This window comes from Podarcis liolepis (genome assembly GCF_965112155.1).
Source record: "Podarcis liolepis genome assembly, chromosome: 5".
In the NCBI taxonomy this organism is placed as follows: domain Eukaryota; kingdom Metazoa; phylum Chordata; class Lepidosauria; order Squamata; family Lacertidae; genus Podarcis; species Podarcis liolepis.
The window spans coordinates 83,246,795-83,266,797 of record NC_139556.1 but is presented as its reverse complement, the minus strand read 5'-3'; the positions used below and the strand labels follow the sequence as shown (position 1 = coordinate 83,266,797).

Genomic DNA, 20,003 nt, shown 5'->3' with positions numbered 1-20,003 from the left:
CTCCAATCTTAGATAGAGGTTGCTGTGTATTAAGCGCATAAGGTTTTCGTGATGACAGCCAGATAGCCAGGAAATACAAGAAGCCAGTTGCTTGCATAAGGTCTGGTGTCTGGCATTTTGTGCCAAAGAATTCTTGAAATGAGCAACACAGCCATAAGCTCCATGTTCACATTGTATGCACACATCTATTACTACTATTGCTACTTTTTGTTGTTACACACTGACTGCATTTGGACATAATGAGTTAGCATTACAAGAATGAACCTGTTCTCACTCAGACTCACATACTTGCCCATTTCCCTTCTTTCTCCATCATAATCATAAGGAGGAAACTTCTGCTTCTGCTTCTGTTGTTAGATTAACCACCCTTTAGCATGTTAGGGACACGGGTGGCGCTGTAGGTTAAACCACAGAGCCTAGGACTTGCTAATCAGAAGGTTAGCGGTTCAAATCCCCGCAACGGGGTGAGTTCCTGTTGCTCGGCCCCTGCTCCTGCCAACCTAGCAGTTCGAAAGCATGTCAAAGTGCAAGTAGATAAATAGGTACCGCTCTGACGGGAAGGTAAACGGCGTTCCGTGCGCTGCTCTGGTTCGCCAGAAGCGGCTTAGTCATGTTGGCCACATGACCCGGAAGCTGTCTGCGGACAAACGCCGGCTTCCTCGGCCAATAAAGCAAGATGAGCGCCGCAACCCCAGAGTCGGCCACGACTGGACCTAATGGTCAGAGGTCCCTTTACCTTTACCTTTAGCATGTTATTGAATCCCTAAACTGTGGTTAATCTTAGTTATGGTTAGTGAAAACAAGGCATAGTTAGTGAAAACTAACATAGTTAAGAATAACCACTGCTTGCCCAGGTTCCAATCATATGGTAAGTTGCACTTGATAAAAAATGAAAACGAAAGCTGCCAGATTCCTCTTTGTGCCTGCAATGGAGAAGTAAGGAGGAGCACACAAGCCCAGTGGGAGGCTAGGCTCAGTTTCATAACTGTAAACTATGGATTAGCATCACAACCGTTCTTGGCCATGTTGCCCCCCCCCCCCCCGGCAAAACAGTCAGGATCCAGACAATTAAGGTATAGCTGGGCAATTAAAATCCAGCCTAGCATACACATGAAGCGTGTGTGAGTATTATTGGAGACACTCACCAGAAAACACACATACTAGGGAATAAAGCCCCACTGAACACCGTAGAAGTTGCTTCTGAGTAAATATAGCTCATGCTGCAAGTTCTTTCTTCCTCCACCATGGGTTATGTCCTACAGTTAAGGTTGGACCACTTTCTCAGTCCCAACTGAGGCTTGGTCTTCCAATACTAATACAACCTTCATACGAGATACCCTACATAAGACCTATGCACAATCCTGTCAAATGCACACATCATCCTCCAGAAAGTCTATGCACCAAGATGTGCTGGATTCCAGAAGGAAATGGAAACAGGCTGACTCAGGTCCCTTAGGATTTGTGTCCTACTCTACTTATTGACTCATCCCTAGTCCCATGGGAACCAGCTAAACCCACTAACTGCAATAGACACAGCTGGATATGTGCTTCTTTGTGGGTAGGTGTACACTGCTTTCTAAGCCGCTTTTAAGTTAAATGGTTTTCAAAAGCCATTCATTGTACGAAACTGCTTTAGGTATACATGCCTCCTTATCGTTAATTGTGCTTTGTAGAGTGCTGAATACCCCGACTGTGCTTGCGGCATCCACCTTTCCTCAGACAAGTTATGATCATGCAACTTATTCTCTACGCTTTAATAGCACCAAACTATAAAGCTGCTCAATACATTGCTTACATTAGAGAAAACAGCCTCTTTAAGTGTTCTAAGCATTCGAATCCCGAGAAACAGAAACATTTCCTAGAAACAGTCTTGAAAAATGATTAAAGCACCATGGGATGCGTATTTTATTCAGTCTTTAAGAACGATGCTTCTTATTCTCCATATCATTAGCTCTGTATAACCATCACAACCACAAGCTTAAATCATATTAACAGTGCAATCCTGACCGTGTCTGCTCAGAAGTATGTCCTACTGATTTCAGTGGAACTGCCTCCCAAGCTTACTCTCGTTTAATGAGAGAGTAGACTCCATTGAGCAGAATAGGATTTACCTCTTCCAAGCATATACTGTATTTTTCGCTCTATAAGATGCACCAGACCATAAGATGCACCTAGTTTTTGGAATAGGAAAACAAGAAAAAAATAAATCTGAATCCCAGAAGCCAGGACAGCAAGCGGGATTGCTGCGCTGCGATCCCGCTGGCTGTCCTGGCTTCTGGCTTAGCTGTGCACAGCCTCTCCCGGGCAAAGGGAGCCTTCATTCCCTGCCGGGAGAGGCTGCGGGTGGCTAAGGCTCCCCCAAGAGCCGCGCTCCCTTTAAAGAGCCGCACGGAGTGTGTGTGTGGCTCTTGGGGGCTTTTCCCCGAAGAGGGAGAAGGGCAACCCTTCTCCTTCCTCAGGGAAAAGCCCCCAAGAGCCACACACACACTCCATGTGGCTCTTTAAAGGGAGCACTGAGCAGAGCCTCCCGCCTGCATTCACTCCATAAGATGCACACACATTTCCCCTTACTTTTTAGGAGGGGAAAAGTGCGTCTTATAGAGCGAAAAATACAGTAATTGTGTTGCAAACTGTGCATTAGCCAACTCGAAGCTGCAATTCTAAACACATTTACTCGAGAGCAAGCTCCACTTCTGAGTGATCATGCCTAAGATTTGTTGTCAGCCTTTAGCTCAGACCCAAGGACAAAATACAGCCTTCTCCATCAGGCCCTCTGGACTCATCCCAGGCCACACCCCTTTCCATAACACATCGCTCAATGGCCTTCTTCGGTGCTCTCCTTGAGTGCTTTTGCCTATAGGAATGTGTCCTTGAATTGCAATAATTCCTCTTCGGGATTATTCGCCCTTACCTTTTGCTCTGCTCTTTCCAGGCACATGTCCATGCTTTACAGATCTGGGTCCAAGCATTTTATTTTTATTTTTGCCTTGGAGCTTTCCCCATGAAAACCCACTCTTTACCAACATCCAGTATTGGTATGCAGCTCCTAAACTACGAGAGAATATGCCTCTTGGGCTGAGAAAAGGTTCCCCACCCCTGCTGTAGCCGATCAATTGGTAGGTGCTAACATTTGTCAGAAAGCGCATATTTTAATAGATGGGGCTGAAATCTCAGAGATTGACTTTTTTCCAAAGGCAATTTTATTCTAAGGGCAGTGAATGACTATGAAACATATTAAATATACCCTTTCTTTCTAATGATGAACGGCAACTTTTGCTTATTAACCGGTCAATTTTCTCATGTTAGCATGCGCATTTATTTAAACGCAAAGATTTAAGGAGTCAATTAACCAGCTGATGGTATATGATGAATTAGTGACAATTCTCCTTTGGTTGATTAATCAAATAGAATCACTTGACAGCTTTGCGAATTGGGTATCGATACAGGTCCATTTGCTCTGCCTATACTATTGAGATAGACTCCAATTCAGAGATGCTCACACCCCCCAAAGAATTGCGCAGGAGTGTTTCCACGTGTGGAATCCATAAAAGGGGCAGCCACAAACCAGAGACAGACAGATGTTCGTATCTGAATACAGAGGTAAATATCCATCTACTGTTGAGATCAGAGGCTTTGCACATTTTGAGAACTGGAAGCACTCTTGCATTCCATTCATGCAGCATGCTCTTGTTTTCTACATAGAGTGGGATGTAGAGTCAGGATGCACATACTGAAGAAAAATATCCACTGGATCCTAATCCTGCTCATCCTGGTGGATCTAGCCTTAGGATTGCATCTTAAGCCAGCAATACTAACCCCATTTATTTGAGAGTAACTCCACTGAATATTTCTGAGTAGACATGGCAAGGATTTCGCTGTAAGTCTGGAATGTCACCTTAAGGCTCACTGTTATTCTGGTAGAGCCCCCATCTCTCTTTTTACATGCACAAAAGGGAGGTTTGGAAACCTACGGTACCCTTTCCCCTGTGTGCAGCAGCATACACATTTGCAATGGTCCCACCATATGAGATGGGAGATTCCCAGGTTGGAATGAAAATGCCTGTTCTAGCCTAGAAATAATCATTCTATGGATCGCTGAGCATTTGTACCAAAAAAGAGCACATTTATTTATTTGTAAAATTCATGTACAGCTTCCCCACAAAATCAGTTGCTGCAAACCAGCTGGGAAAACAACAAGGCTCTGCAACTTTTATACCTGCTAGCTCCTTTCAAACCACCACCGTACAATTCAGCAATCTGCCTCAATTTTGCTCCAACACCTTTATTTGCAATTGTTGCTGATTCCTGGTTTTGACTCTCAAGTGCACCTGTGCAGTGGGATATATTCATGTGGTTTTGACTTTGCATCTTTAGGAGTTATTATACTCGCATTCGTGTGCCCTATTTGGATTTTTCATTGATGCCAGCCATGCTTTGCCTTTCTCTAGAGACCCTAGGAATGCTTTATGAGTTTTTCTGTGTGAGGTACAGCCCTGTCATCTTGGTGTTTTAAATCGACTATGAATATATTTTTCGTTGCTTTTTTTTTTTTAAATGGCAGAAATGTAAACTCAATTCTCCAGGCTACATTTGCTGAAATGGTATGTATTTATATTTTAATGTAGCATCTCCAGACGATGATGCCAGGTGGACAGCAGTACTATTTTCATACACAGAGACTCAAATACAATGCTCCCGTAGCCATTCTTCATCTCCACAGAAGAGGCTGAGCACTGGGAAATTATCTTTGCACTGAAAAAGAGATCTGGGTGTTATGCAGATTTGAACCTGGTTGAATGGACAAATATAACGAGGTGTGCCTCATGGCATTGCACGGCTGGGTTCTTTTGATAGGCTAAGGGAGGGTATGTGTGTGTCAAATTTTCCATCAATCCAGTCTCTGATTCAGCTTTAATGCAATCTCTGAATAGGCTGCACACTGATGGACTCCATAGTCAGCTTTACTATAAGATACGAACATAATCATTGAGGGCCTGGACATTTTGGTGCCTGAGGTGAACCACAAAATGGTACCCACCCCCCACGCAACCAGGGAAGGAGGGCTGAGTAGAGATTTACATTAGGAACAAGGGGGAAATAATATACATTGGGATCTGCTGTCCCTGCGGATGCTGCCGCCTGAGGTGGTTGCTTCACCTTGCCTCATGGGTGGGCCGGCTCTGGCCTGCCCACAGGGCATACTTAAGCAAGGAAAAAATGTTGGGAAAAGATGATACAGAGCAGGGCCGGTGAGAGGTATAGTCTGGGCAGAATGCCAGGAGGCAAATGAAGAGGCTTAGGTCACATTCACATAACACATTTAAAGCACTATGATGCCACTTTAAATAGTCACGCCCCTTCCCGAATTCTGGCAGCTGTAATTTGTTAAAGGTGTTGAGAGTTGTCAGTCCCCCATAGGGTTGCTATATTTTCAAGTGCAAAAAAGAGGAAACATTTGCCGACTTCTACTTTTAACTATGGATCGCTATGACGACTCTCATTTTACATACCCATGAAAAGGAGAATGTGTCCTGGAAAAAGAGGACATGTGGCAACCCTACAGTGAGATTCCCAGAGTTCCCTGTGAAGAGGTATTGCCTGCTAAAACACTCTGAAAACTGTGGCTCTGGGAGGGAACTAGGGGTTTCCTAACAACTCTCAGTGCCCTCAACAACTCCCAGAATTATCTGACGGAAGCCATGACTGTGGTATCATAGTGCTTTAAATGTATGGTGTGAATGTGGCTTTTTCAACCCTGGGCCTGAAGTTCCCCACTGCTGCCTCCAGGGTACTGGGTCTAGTTGAGATGTATGCAGTTCTGTAGGACTTGCTAGATATGAACAAACGGAAACTCAATTAGCCATCTCAAGGCACTGGGAAAACCCCTGAACTGTCTGGGTGAGTTCCAAATATCTTTCAGGACTAAAGAGGGCATCACTAGAGGGAATCGGAAATTTCACCTGAAAGTTGGTATGTCCAACCAGCTAAGGGATAACCCACACCTCCCATCTCCCAACTCATTGTTTATGTGGCATTTGTCATTGGGGAAGAGGTTTTATGTTTTTGCAGATGGAGAACTGAGGTTGAGACATTTTGGCCTTAAAGCCAGGTCCCCCATTATAAATACCTCCCTGCACTCTGCTTTCTCTTCTGACACAACTTTGCAAGAAACAGATGTGCCAAAATACGAAGAGCTGCCTGAGGATAAATATCAAGTTTAGAAGGTCTCTGTCATTCACCTGCTTGTGTCACTAAGCGAGCACTAAGCAGAAGGCAGTATGATAAAAGCCCTGGAATGCACCATTGAAATAGCAAATGCAAGGTCTGCACTAACGGTTTATAAGGCCAAGGATGCCTCTGATCCGCAGCTAACCTTCCATTCACGAGAAATGCAAAACAAAACAGAAAATGTGATAACATTTAAAATAATTACAATGCCTAGGAGGATGAAATACATAATTACAACACTTATATTTATATCTGAATGGATACAATCTTGTTCTTGGTGTATTTTTGCTTAGAACAGATGCAGCAAGCCCCCCCCTTTTATTCTGGTCCCCCGCATAAATTACCATATTTGCCTGAGAGCGACTGTAGGCACCATTCTATTTCTGATTTTCATTCTTGCACACATTTAAACAATGGGATTGGAAGGAAGTACAGTTCTTATTTACACCTGCATTTTTTAATCCATGCAAAATCCTGTTTAGGCAGTGCTGGGCTGAAGGATAAGGGAATATTACAGTATCTTCAAAGCCAATGTGCCTCAGGCCCAACGGAGTAGTGTGGCTGACACTTAGCCAGCGAGGATAAATCAATCAATTCATTAGCTGTATGAAGCCTCCAGTTTCTGAGGTAGTCTGTCCCTAAATACACTTGGTAAGAAAGAAACAAGGAGAGGGAACTATTGCCCTTATGCTTGTGGGCTTCTCATAGGCATCTGGTTGACCACTGTGGAAAAAGGATGCTGAACTAGATGGACTGAAGAAGTGTGCATGCACACGAAAGCTCATATCAAGAACTAACTTAGTTGGTCTTTAAGGTGCTACTGGAAGGAACTTTTTTATTTTGACTATGGCAGACCAACACGGCTACCTATCTGTAACTAGATGGACTTTATGTCAGATCCATCAAAACTGCTGTTATGCTCAAAGCTGGATCTCACGCCACTCCGCTAGTGTTTGAAGGAAGGATTTTCTGTACAGTCTCAAAGTTTAGCTACTACCGTATCTGTGCTGGCAACCCAGACTGGAGAGGTAAGGAATGCTCTCATGGATAGGACCTATGTATCCTCCATCCCACTAGAGGTCCAGCCCTACATTCATGCAAGATGAGGTGGTACCATGGTCATATTATGGGGGAAAGGGTGCGGGCCTTAATGCAATGCATTCTCCACTGCCCCATTACACTTTATCTCAGACCTTCAATTATATAAAGAGGGGGAAGTGAGAAACTATCATTCTGTTCCTCATGTCTGGCTGGCAACTGGTATCTTAAATTTCCCAGTTACTATTGCTACTTAGATGTCATTGGTGCTGACTTTCTCCTGGTCTGGTAGCTGGAGAGAGCATAGAAACGACATCATCTTAGCCTGCATTGTTTTTCTTATTTAATTCTTTTTAAAATACAATTCAACATGTCATATCAAAATATGTGGTTCTATAGGCCAACTCTGATGAAGCCCGGTTGGGCGAAACAAGGAATTATCCTGGAATCCTTGTCTTCTTTTCTGCATGTGCCATTCTTCTAAGTCTTTCGTCTGAAACCTGCATACAAAGAACGCTAGAATTCTTTAAAGCATCTTCACATGGAACATTACAAGATTGATATAAGAATTCCACATCATGGATATTGCTAGCATAAGAACTGAATGGAATATAGTTCCCGGTCAAACTGCTGGACTCTAATTTCCCATAATATGTTTTGTTTATATGATAAGTTGGTCTATAGAACCACATATTTTGATATGACATGTTGAATTGTATTTCAAAAAGAATTAAATAAGATTTTTTTTATTAAAAAAAATCATATAATTACATACAGCCTGTCTGTCACATTGTATGTGTTGTCCAGTTTTGCATTTACGTGACAAAGGGTTTGATAGTGTTTTGGCCTACAGCTAGGAACAGGCAAAGCTGTCAACTTTGGTTCCTCTCAGTTTCTCAGTTTTCCAATCTTAAGTTCAACTTTTCCATATTCTCACATCAGTTTGCCATTGTTGGTTTTTTTAAAGGTCTCCTGAAAGGTTGCCACTGTTCTCTGCATTTCCTATTGCTCCTTGACCATTGGCCATGATGGGTGAAGCTAAGGGGGGATGAGTCCAACAACATTCGAAAGATGTCATTTTGGCTATGCTTCTTGTAGTCATTTTGGCTACGCCACACCAGTTATCCAGTTGTCAGACATCAGGCTCTAGTGCTCCAAAGAGAAATGCCAGATAAAACGATGGTAGGAATCTAACTGCTGCTTGTTTTGGTAGCGGGGAAGGAAATATTTTGCAACTTGATCTGAGAGAAAAGAGAGCAGCATAGGTATCAAATGTAATTATGTTATTAAACTGTGAGCGTTCCTTCAGTTTTTCATAATCTCATTTAGTGTTTCTGATGTCAAGCTAAATTATTTTTAATTGCTTTTATGAAAAATATTAGATGCATTAATAGTTTTCTGAACTAGCTCTGAGAGTGCAATTTTGTGAGAGAATTTCTTTATCTTCTCCAAAGAGTTTTAGTTAATGTGCATGTATCGGTAATTGGAGTGACTAAGCTAGTAAGTAATCACAGTGTTATTATCATTAAGGAAAGCACACAATGTCACACCATGGTAATATTCCTCCTCCGCACCGTTTCTTGTTGGGCATGATGGTGTTAGCATTAAACATTCATGCTGGCTCTCTCCTATTGTTCAGCTTCAAATATGTTGAGAGCCATTCATAACTAAAGCAATGGGGTAGCTGCATGCTATTCACCTCCTGCACGATCATGTGCTGGGCAACACACACAAGTGAAAGCATGGGTGGTGGCTAAATGACAAAGCTCATGCTACAAAATCAGAAACGGGAGTAAGCATGTACCCACACTGTCGCAATGTAGAAATATGTGAATGATCGTGGGATCCATACACTGTCCCCAAAGCATAATGGGGCATATGATTCACACCTAGCCCAATTCAAGATCCTCTTGCAGATGCAGCTCACCTTGCCGACAAAAAATGTTAAAACTGTTGCTATGCGATTCATCCCTAAGGATGTAAGAAGAACCCTGCTGGATCAGACCAGCTTCCTGTTCTCACAATGGCCAGCCAGAAACCAACCAGCAGGACCAGGGCCTGAGCACAACAGCAGTTTCCGCCGCACTTGTGATTCAGGTGCAGCGTGCAGGAAAAGGCTGTCCTCAGGTGTGGTGGAAGATTTTGTCCCATTGCTAGTGTTGAAGTAATAAGATTCAACAGCAAGTTGGCTTGGCTTTTGTGCATGGAATTGGGAGGCCTCGGGCACCACATTCTCTTGGTCTAACCCTGGCCTTCAGATGATCAGGTGCAAAATGGTGAAAGGAGGGAGGGAGGGAGGGGGAGGGAGAGAGAGAGACTGGCTATTTACCAGGTGGAAAAGAAGAGCTCACAACAAAGGAGACATCAACCCTTTGCAGTATGAGAAAGAACCAAGTAGCATTTTGTGGCTGTATAATATTTCTGCTTTGCTTTAGATGCTATAGGTTGTTCCTCCTCTCCACCTTTTATTTTGGCAGTGTTTCTTCTGAATCACGAACACCACATGCAGAGTATGTGCTCCCAAGAGGCTGCAAGCAAATGTTTCCAGGAAAATAAAAACCACCCTGAATTTATAAGTGTGACATTTCTAAATCCCAGTGAATTTCTAAACTGGGGGTGGGGAAGGAAGCAGCTAACAAAATGGAAACCTTTCCTGCTTTCTGTTCCCTTCAGTGCTTCCAGGAGGGATGGGCAGAATAAGGGGCATAGTTTATAACCCCTGAGGAGTACAGAGCAGCCATCACTGGGAAACCTTATCTTGACTGTTCTTGTAAGGCAGCAATTTCTGAGCTTGAAGCAGAGATAAGGAGAGAAAGACAGACTGACAGACATAGCAACTTCAGAGGAGACTGAATGATTGAGAAAATTCAGATTCAAGCAGAGGAATTAAAGCTAGTTAAATTAAATAACCAGGAGAGTTGCTAGGTTATTTGGGGCTAGAGCTCTGCTAGATTGGACCAAGCGCCTATCTAGTCCAAAATCCTGCTCCCATAGTGGCCAAGCAGATGTGTATTGGAAGCCTGCAAGCTGAACCTGAATGCATCAGCATTCTTCCCACTGGCAATTTCCAGAAACTAGTATAGCCTTATCCTCCACAAATTCATCTAATCCTCTTTTAAAATACATGGATTGATGGGAAAGCAGCCAGGGTCTGTCCTGGCGAAAAATATGAAGAGAAGTGTATTTGTGAAGTACTGGCTAGAAAGTATTCACTTTCCTACAGACATCAGTGCCTAGCATCTTGAATAAACCAGCTCTATTTGAAATGCCTTCATAATCAGCATTCAACGTGTGGCACTTCAATTATATAAGGATCAGTACAAATTTAATCCAGCTCTTGATAGCTTTATCTATTTACTTTACACAGCTGTTGCAAGGCTGAAGCCTCATCTTTCAACAGCTCCTGAACTGCAATGTAGGCGGATTGCATATTTTGGAAAGCACAGCCCGGCATGTGTGATTTCAACATTTGCATTCCTTTGTAGGAAAATTGTTTCGTCTAGATGAGCAGAAGTAGATGCTTTAATAAACACTCACAAGTGAAATATACTGATCCAGCTTTACATTAATAGCCAGCCTGAAGTCATCATTCACAATATGTCAGAGCCATAGCTTAAGAGGTAAACATGAATGAGAAACATGACTATGGAGGAACTGCTTCCCTGTAATCTTTGTAGAGATTGGGGTGTGTTCTTGTGAATCATGCATGTGAGAAAATCAGGTACAGTATATGGCAAAGCAGGGTATGAATTTTCATGCAACAGGACCTTAAACAAGATCTATGCTTGGCAAAGCTCTGGAAATGGCTCCTGGGACTGCATCTCTCTTTCCAAAGACAGATAAGTTCATTTTCACATCAGTCTTCAACATGTTTTGTGGTACAGGAGTAACTTATTTTTAAAAGAGACAATCCTGAAAAGGAAGTGGAAAAACTGTAGCACCTGCCTCCAGATGTTTACTGGCTGAAAAACATTACTTTCTTTTCTGTCATTCCCTTTCCTCTAAAGATATATTCATAGCAATGACATCTCTGCAACTCAGTTTTTAGTTGCTGAAATAAAACACTTCATACCATGCCAACAATGCATGTTATCAAGGCCAGACCGAAGCATTTTGGCACCTGAGGTGGACACCAAGATGGCGCTAGGGAAGAAGGGGACCGGAACAAAGGGGGTGGGTGAAGAAAGATAGATATTGGGATCCACTACCTTGGTGGATCCTATCTCATGAGGCAGTCACTCCACCTTGCCTCATGGGATGGCAAGACCCTGCATGCCGTGACAATCGCCTCTTGATTGGAATGACAGAATTTTAACAAAAAGACACCCTGTATTCTTTCTGTCAAAGCCCAAGCAGACATTTTAAAATATTAGAAATGGACAGGCTGTACCAGTTAATAGCTCCCATCATTTTGTAAATGCAAAATAGGGATTCTCTTGTATACATGAGACACCCCATTTCTTATCCTCCCCACATACTATTGCAATGAAGGTTCATCTCTTTCCCACTGTACAGATGTATTCTGAAGTGGCTTGTTCTGCACTGGGTTCTGAATACAGTGGACACTCGGGTTGCAAACGTGATCCGCGCGGGAGGCACGTTCACAACCCGCAGCGTTCGCAACTGCGCACGCACAGGTTGCGATTTGGCACCTCTGTGCATGCACAAAGCGCAATTTAGTCCTTCTGCGCATGCACGAGCACCGAAACCTGGAAGTAACCCGTTCCAGTACTTCAGGGATTTGGCGCGTCCGTAACCCGAAAACGCGCAACCTGAAGCATCTGTAACCCGAGGTATGACTGTAACAGAATCATAGAATTGTAGGGTTGGAAGGTTCAGCTAGTCCAAGCTGCTGCAATGCAGGAATCCTGCCCATAGCAGCCCCTGGGCTTGAACCACCAGTCTTCCGGTTATCAGCCATGCACACTGACTCACGAGCTGGGCATGTTTGTAAAAGTGACCCAGTTTCAACAGTTAGGTTTATTAACAAATTTAGAGTACAATCCTTGTAAGCCTCGTTGAGTTAAGTCGTCTTTGATTGAAGCCTGTGACCTCCTGACAAAAGAACAAATTATTATTTTTCCTCCAACGCTGTAGAGTGGAAATTGGGCAGGTTCACTGCTAAGAGAAAACTGAATCGAATATCTTCCCCCACCCCTAACTCTGAGTAAGCACGGGGTGAATCCACTATGAAACTAATCAATCTTAAGCTTCAGGGCCGCTCATTTTGGAGGGCCCCCAGAAGCGGCTTTACTTCATGTTGCTTTTTTTTTAAAAAATGGGTCTAGTAGACTCACATGACTCAAATTCATTAATCTTTTTGCTGTAGATATATTTCAACAATCCTTAGGTTTGAGAGTCAGTGGCGCAGATGTTGTAAAGGAGATGACAGGAGTTACCCAGACCTCGTTGCTGGTTGTGAAGGGGCTCCCATAACAGTTCAAGCTTCAAGGCCCCCCAAATGTAGGTCCACCACTGAGTACGGATCCTCAAATACACTGGGCACAGCAAGGGCTGCTCAAACACATGTAGAACTCATTTATTCGTTTTCCAGGCATGTTTGGAGATTGTTAGCTAGCATGGTTTAGGTGACATAAGCATCTAATTCTGCAGGGGCAAGAAACCCAGAGCGCCACTCAACAGACAAAATGGCAGTTAACTGCAAACCAACTGGAGCATGCCCACAAACATATCCTTTGGGCCTCTTATTGCCATCTCATTCATTACCTGGTGTTTACATTATGCTCTGAGCTGCCTGATTTAAAGAGATTGGACTCAATGAGCCAATAATATGTTAAGTACAGCAGTTTCACTTGCGTTACAAGATCTCTGGAACCGGTGATTAATTGCACTGCTCAGTTTATACAGAAAGCCACAGCGTAGCCACGCTTAAGCCAGGTCACCTTGGCAAACAAAATGTCTAGTCATGGGTTAGAACGAAAATGTAAATGTTCAAAACAGCCGGAGCAGCTAACGACAGTATCCATGTCCATACCTTGTAATAATAATTTTAAGGTCTTAGATGAGGCTACATTTTAATATTTTAATGTTTCAATATTTTAATGTTTCAATGTTTCAGTATTTTAATGTTGTATTTTAATTTTGTTTTTAAGTTGTAATCATTCAACTTGTTTTTATTATTGCTTGTAAGCCGCTCTGAGCCCGGCCTTGGCTGGGGAGGGCGGGGTATAAATAAAAATTATTATTATTATTATTATTATTATTATTATTATTATTATTATTATTATACCAAGCAAACATGTACATAAATATATAAACCACATGTCTGAAGCAGCACAGGAAGACAGTCCTGAAACCATTTTGACTCCTAAGCTGACCAAATGTTTCTCTGCAAGGAGGGAGGAGGTGAAAAAAACCTTCCTTGTTATAGGAATTTAGTAATCAACATTTCAAAGGAATGGGCAGACTACCAGGAAAGGCAATCAGATAAGGCATTATCAGATAACCTGGCAGACAGGAAAAACAACAACATTCAAATTTCTGTTGTAGACCACCTTTTCTGTGATGTAGGTATGATGTTTGTGGGGGTTGGTCTTGAGTTACACCCCTTCTGTGATGTATGTATGATGTATGGAGGGGTGGTCTTGAGCTCCAGGGCAGGGAATTTAAAATGTTTATATAAAGGCAGGCACACCTTTGTTCTGGGTCCTCCTCCACCCTCCTGCGTGTGAGGGGAGCACCCTGTTGCAATAACTTTAATAAAGATCAGGCTTACTAGCTGCTTTGCTTCTCAATATTCTCTGGTTGGCCTCTGTTATTTTTTTCTACCAATAGGGAACCCACTTAAGGACTCTATACAGGCTCTTGGATACCCCATAAGGGAAGAAGGGCAGATTTTGTTTACAACAACCTTTCTTTGGTCCATCGCATTGAGTAGCATAGTATGGGAACCAATGTGCTGTAGTGGTTAGAATGCCTGATCTGGGAGACCAGGGGACCAGGGTTCAAATCCCCAGTGAGCCATGAAGTGCACTGGGTGACCCTGGGCCAGTTAGTGTCTCAAAGCCTAAGCTACCTTTACAGAGGGCATAGGCAAACTTGGCCCTCCAGATGTTTTGAGACTACAATTCCCATCATCCCTAACCACTGGTCCTGTTAGCTAGGGATGATGGGAGGTGTAGTCCCAGAACATCTGGAGGGCCGAGTTTGCCTATGCCTGCTTTACAGGGTGGTTGTGAGGATAAAATGGAGAGGGAGAGAACTATGGAGGAAAGGAGAGATGCAAATGTAATGATAGATAGTTCCTTGGCCCAGGCATCCCATCATGATGAACAACACAGTGAACCACTTTCCCCAGTCAGGCTGGATGTATTTATATACTGAAAGCAGGATAAAGCTTTAGCTTGGCAGCCCTATCTTCAAATAACTTTGACAGCTTGACCTGAAGTACTATCAGCGGGCCTGTTTGACTATTGACTTGACACAGTTTATCAGATCTACATGGATTTACAGGAGGCGGCTCTGCGACAAGTTAGAGAGGTTGGCGAAACCCACAAGAAAGTGCAGTAGCACAGAATACGGTAATGGTGTTACTATGGTTATGCCTGGCTAATTAAGAACAGCGAACCATTACCTGCTGGCACCCATGTACAATTATGTACACCATGTACAATTTGTGTGACTAGTCTATACACAAAAATACTTGGGGAGCGGAGGGAATTCTTCAGGTCAATTTGGCCTTTTGAATTCTGCTTCATTTGTGGTTGATTGGAGCCGGGTTAAACCTCAGAAGCTGTTTTGTGAGGTGGTGGGAGAAGAATTCCATGTGCAGAGTGCACTTCCTGCAATGTTAAGCAGCCATAGCTCCCCCAACAAACCAGCATTTAGTGGTGCCCTTAAGAGTGGGTTATATGGTCAAAGTCCAAGGTCTATACCATACAGCCTGGGTGGGTGCGGGGTCCCGCACCTAACAGAGAGAATGGAGAGCCAACAGGTAGCAGCATGTTAGAAAGTGAAGTGTCACACTGGTTAATTCTGCCTTCAGTTGCCCGCTATTACCTACCTAGACAGCATCTTAAAAAGCAGAGACATCACCTTGCCAACGAAGGTCCGTATAGTTAAAGCTATGGTTTTCCCAGTAGTGATGTATAGAAGTAAGAGGTGGACCATAAAGAAGGCTGATCGCCGAAGAATTGATGCTTTTGAATATGGTGGTGGAGGAGACTCTTAAGAGTCCCATGGACTGCAGGAAGATTAAACCTATCCATTCTGAAGGAAATCAGCCCTGAGTGCTCACTGGAAGGACAGATCGTGAAGCTGAGGCTCTAGTACTCTGGCCACCTCATGAGAAGAGAAGACTCCCTGGAAAAGACCCTGATGGGAAAGATGGAGGGCACAAGAAGAAGTGGACAACAGAGGACGAGATGGTTGGATAGTGTTCTCGAAGCTACCAGCATGAGTTTGACTAAACTGCAGGAGGCAGTGGAAGACAGAAGTGCCTGGCGTGCTCTGGTCCATGGGGTCACGAAGAGTCGGACATGACTAAACGACTAAACAACAACAACAACATTTTAATTTCAATCATTGCCACCCTAGGATGAGTGGCAGCGAGCTCAGCCAATCAGATGCTATCTTTGGGGTGTGTGAGCTCCAGAGCAGTGACAAAAGGAGCAGGGCAACCCCACCTCACCAGCCTCTCCCCTCAGACCTGGCTGTGTTTCTGAGAAAACTAGTATGTGAAGTATGTGACTCCCAAATCATTTTTAACCACACACAACGCTGTCATTTTAGATGTTGAGCACAGCACAGGCCTTGCTGAAAAGGCGACGTGTTCTGAAAATGAAGAACAGGTAACGAAAACAATACCCTCCAAAATAACAAAAATTATAAAATAAATATATAAGCAACACAAACCCTTACACAGCCCCACAAGCCCTCATAGCAGGATAGTGTCTCTAACTCAGTATCCAGTCATTACTCTGCCTGAATAATATATCAACACCATTTACTAGATGCCCGATCAGCAAGATCTTTTTTTAATAAAATTAGTCAATTGCCGCAGGGTTATAATTTTATCTCAAAGCATAGGGATTCATTCATGTTAACTCCAGTGCACCCAGATGAATATATATCCCTGAGGCTTTTCTGAAACTATATCAAGGACGCACCAGAAAATTGCTTTATCATTCTCCGAGATAATTGCTAACCTCAAACCACATAAATGCTGCTGCTTCCGCTCACCAAGCTTCCTACATTTTCACAATACTTTGAAAGTCTGAGTACATGATGTTATAAGTTTGGGTGGGGGGCAAAACTCCCCTGAAATATCTGGATTCAGTAAAGGGTTGGAATTTAAGAAAACGACTGAATTCTTGGATCTAGTGGGGGCTGGAATGTAAACCAGTTTTTCTGAGTCCAGGAAACCGCCTAACAGAAGTACCATCAAGAGGTAATCACCGGAATGGCCGATCCATTAACCCATTAAGAAGGCTGTTAAAAGAGAGTCTCTGGGCCAGACACAAAATGGGGAAAGCCCCTCCCTGAGGTGATAGTTAGCAGAGACAAAAGGTCAGAGTTTCAGGGGGGTGGCTGCAGAATTGAATTGGGCAATGAGGTAGGCAAACAGGGGAAAAGTGTCAATTCTGCAAGCTGGAGAATGGGGCAGAGCAGAAGACAGGCAGTCTGTTTTAGGCTGCAAAGAAGGTCAGAACAATGATTGGGGTCTCTTGGAATTTGAGGCTGCAGCAATGGAAGGAACAGAACCCTCTTAGGATGTGAATCCGCTGCACTCTCTTCATCTAGGTTCAGGTTGTATATATGTGTAAATAAATCATATATCACATACCTAGCAAGTGCTCTGGAAAAACTGGACAGACCATTTTTTCTCGTGAGAGAAACGATGGCCATTTCGGGCACTGTGATCTCATGTGATTTCATGCCATGATTCCCTCACCCCCAAAAAATGTGTTTTTCCCAAGGCCAAGTTCTCACACAGCACCCTGTGCCTGCAAAAACGCTTTTTCAGGGGGAAATCGCAACACAAAATCGCACAAGATCATGGCGCCCAAAATGGCTGCCATCCACTCGTGAGAAAAAAAGTGGAAGATGGCGTAACGGAAGATGATGTTTTGGTTTTTGCCTTTAATATGTTGGAGCCTTTATGTTCCAAAAGGAAACACAGTTCCTGGTAAGTGTGCCAGATACCCCTGAAATCTTGTGCCGCTTGGAGATTGGGGTGATGTGTAACTGTACTAAGGAAATGTGCTAGTCTACCTGATAGGATGATGCAAAGGGCTTAACAAGGTATGACATGTGTAAGGGCACATTTGCAAGAGTAAACACATCTAAAATCTCACAAGCGGGAAAAGGTGGGTGGGAGTGGGGAGGGGGAAAGAGATGAAGTGTAAACGGTTAGTAGTGAAAAAATTAAGCATCCTTCCACTCAAAATGCAACCTCCCTGAACTGCTTTTCCTTATTTCATCAGAGTTTAAATAATATGTGCATGTCATAACCCAAAGTGGATGTGATGATTTTATCCATAACAGCAGCGAAAGCAACACAGACAAACCAAAGGACAGAAGAATAAAGATATTATTATTATTATTATTATTATTATTATTATTATTAAGAGGTTGACCTTGTTGATTAGAAAGGCCCCCTGCACAGTTTTCAAGGCCAGCAAATTTTGGGATGGAGGGGGGAAAGACCCATTTGATGATGCAGCAAATGAAGGAGAGCAGAAGAACTCTCAGCCCAGTGAATGCCATCACAAGGAGGGAGCTGGGGAGGTGGGGAAATGAAGTCCAGGTGAACAGCGCACATGGATTCCAAGCGTTATTTCAAGTGGAAGCTTGAGATCAGGCACCCGCAACCTTCGGCCCTCCAGATGTTTTGGACTACAATTCCCATCATCCCTGACCACTGGTCCTGTTAGCTAGGGATCATGGGAGTTGTAGGTCAAAACATCTAGAGGGCTGCAGGTTGGGGATGCCTGCTTTAGATATAACAGAGGTTGGCAGCCGTAGCTGGGCCGCAGGAAGCAGACAGATGCCAAGAGCAGAAGTGTCTGGTTTCAAAATTTGCTGGGATGGGGTAGGACAAAACTCATGTTTGCTCTCGTCCCATAAATCTGATCAACAGAGGAAACAGGAGTTATGAGCAGCTCCTTGAAAACTCTGTGTGTGTATTTGGGGACTGGAGAGAGCCTTCTGTACCAACTTAATGTTTTATTTACAGTGCCAAAACACTCAAGGTCTGGCCCTGACCTACACACATGCAATCTTCGAAGGCATTTTATTTATTAAACCGTATGCTAAGAAAGTCCTACCGTCCTACATCCTTCCCTCTGAGGAACTGAAACTTTTACTGGTGCCACATAATGTTCAGTCTGCAATTGTGTGGTGTCAATCTTTTAGCCTGGCGTCACTTGTGCTTTGGAATTTGCTGCCTTTTGACGTTAGGTAGGCAACCTCACTATATTGTTTTAGAGATCCGCTGGAAGCTTTTTATTCTTTATTTCAGCACACCTAACCAGAACTCTAATTTAGTTACCTAGATTTGTTTTAAATGTTTTACTGATTTTATCTGTGCTCTACTGATAATTATCTTGTGTGTGTGTGTGTGTGTGTGTGCACGCACATTAGTTTGGTGGATTTTAGCTGGACTATAATTATGTACTCTGCTTAAAGGGCTCATGGATCAAGTGGTTTACAAATCCTTCTAAAGAAAAATTAAACAACAATTAGGCATTTGACAGCAGTGTGTCAATGTTCCTATACTTCAGAGGTGTGGGATTATTATTATTTTAACAGATCTGTGTACACACCATAAATTTAAAGGACATGCACTTCCCCAAAGGTTTATGGGAACCGTAGTCAGTTAAGAGCACCGGGAATTTTAGCTCTATAAACTCCATTGCTTCTCACTGCTGTGAAGAAGTCAGTTCAGATCGATAAAAGACTGCATCTTCCTATCTCTGAAAATAGTGTGTGTGTGTGTGTGTGTGTGTGTGTTTGTGTGTGTGTGTCTTTGTCTGGCCCAGCCAGGAAGAGGGAATGCACTCATTGGACATGCTTCTGGGGGACTGCCTACATGAGAAGGGGCATGCTGGAGTTTCTCAGGCTCACGTGACCAGAAGATGTATAGATCAACATCACATGCACCACTGGGGGAAGATGATATTCTACATGGAGAGAGCGAAAAAGCCAGAGATAGAGATGCAAGACATCCAGTGGGTCCCAGTTCCAAGGGATGGGAAATAGCTCTGCTTGAGACTCTGGAGAATGTGTCTAAAGTGGTATGCATGATTCGCCACTGTGGTGTAGTGGTTAAGAGCGGCAGTCTCGTAATCTGGGGAACAGGGTTCGCATCTCCGCTTCTCCACATGCAGCTGCTGGGTGACCTTGGGTTAGTCACACTTCTCTGAAGTCTCTCATCCCCACTCACCTCACAGAGTGTTTGTTGTGGGGGAGGAAGGGAAAGGAGAATGTTAGCTGCTTTGAGACTCCTTCGGGTAGTGATAAAGCGGGATATCAAGTCCAAACTCTTCTTCTTCTTTGCCTCCTCCTCATTTTATCCTTATGCCTACCCTGTGAGGTAGCTTAGGCTGAAAGATAGTGACCAGGATCACCCAGTGAGATTCATGGTGGAATGGTTTATGATGATGATGATTTATTATTAATATCCCACCTTTTGTCCAAGGAGCTCAACATGGCATGCACACCTCTCATAACAACTCTGTGGGTAGGATAGGCTGAGAGATAGTGATTGGCCCAAG

The 20,003-nt window shown here is 43.4% G+C and overlaps 1 protein-coding gene and 1 long non-coding RNA gene across 7 annotated transcripts in view; one reads left to right on the top strand and one right to left on the bottom strand.

Moving 5' to 3' along the window:
* Nucleotides 1-20,003, bottom strand: part of LOC310707235 (schwannomin-interacting protein 1) — a 379,203-nt gene that overhangs the window by 114,333 nt on the left and 244,867 nt on the right. The window lies entirely within an intron of this gene.
* LOC310707532 lies at nt 5,761-9,829 on the top strand. The gene is made up of 3 exons (XR_014526550.1): nt 5,761-5,898; nt 8,234-8,448; nt 9,744-9,829. It is a non-coding gene; the product is annotated as an uncharacterized lncRNA (long non-coding RNA).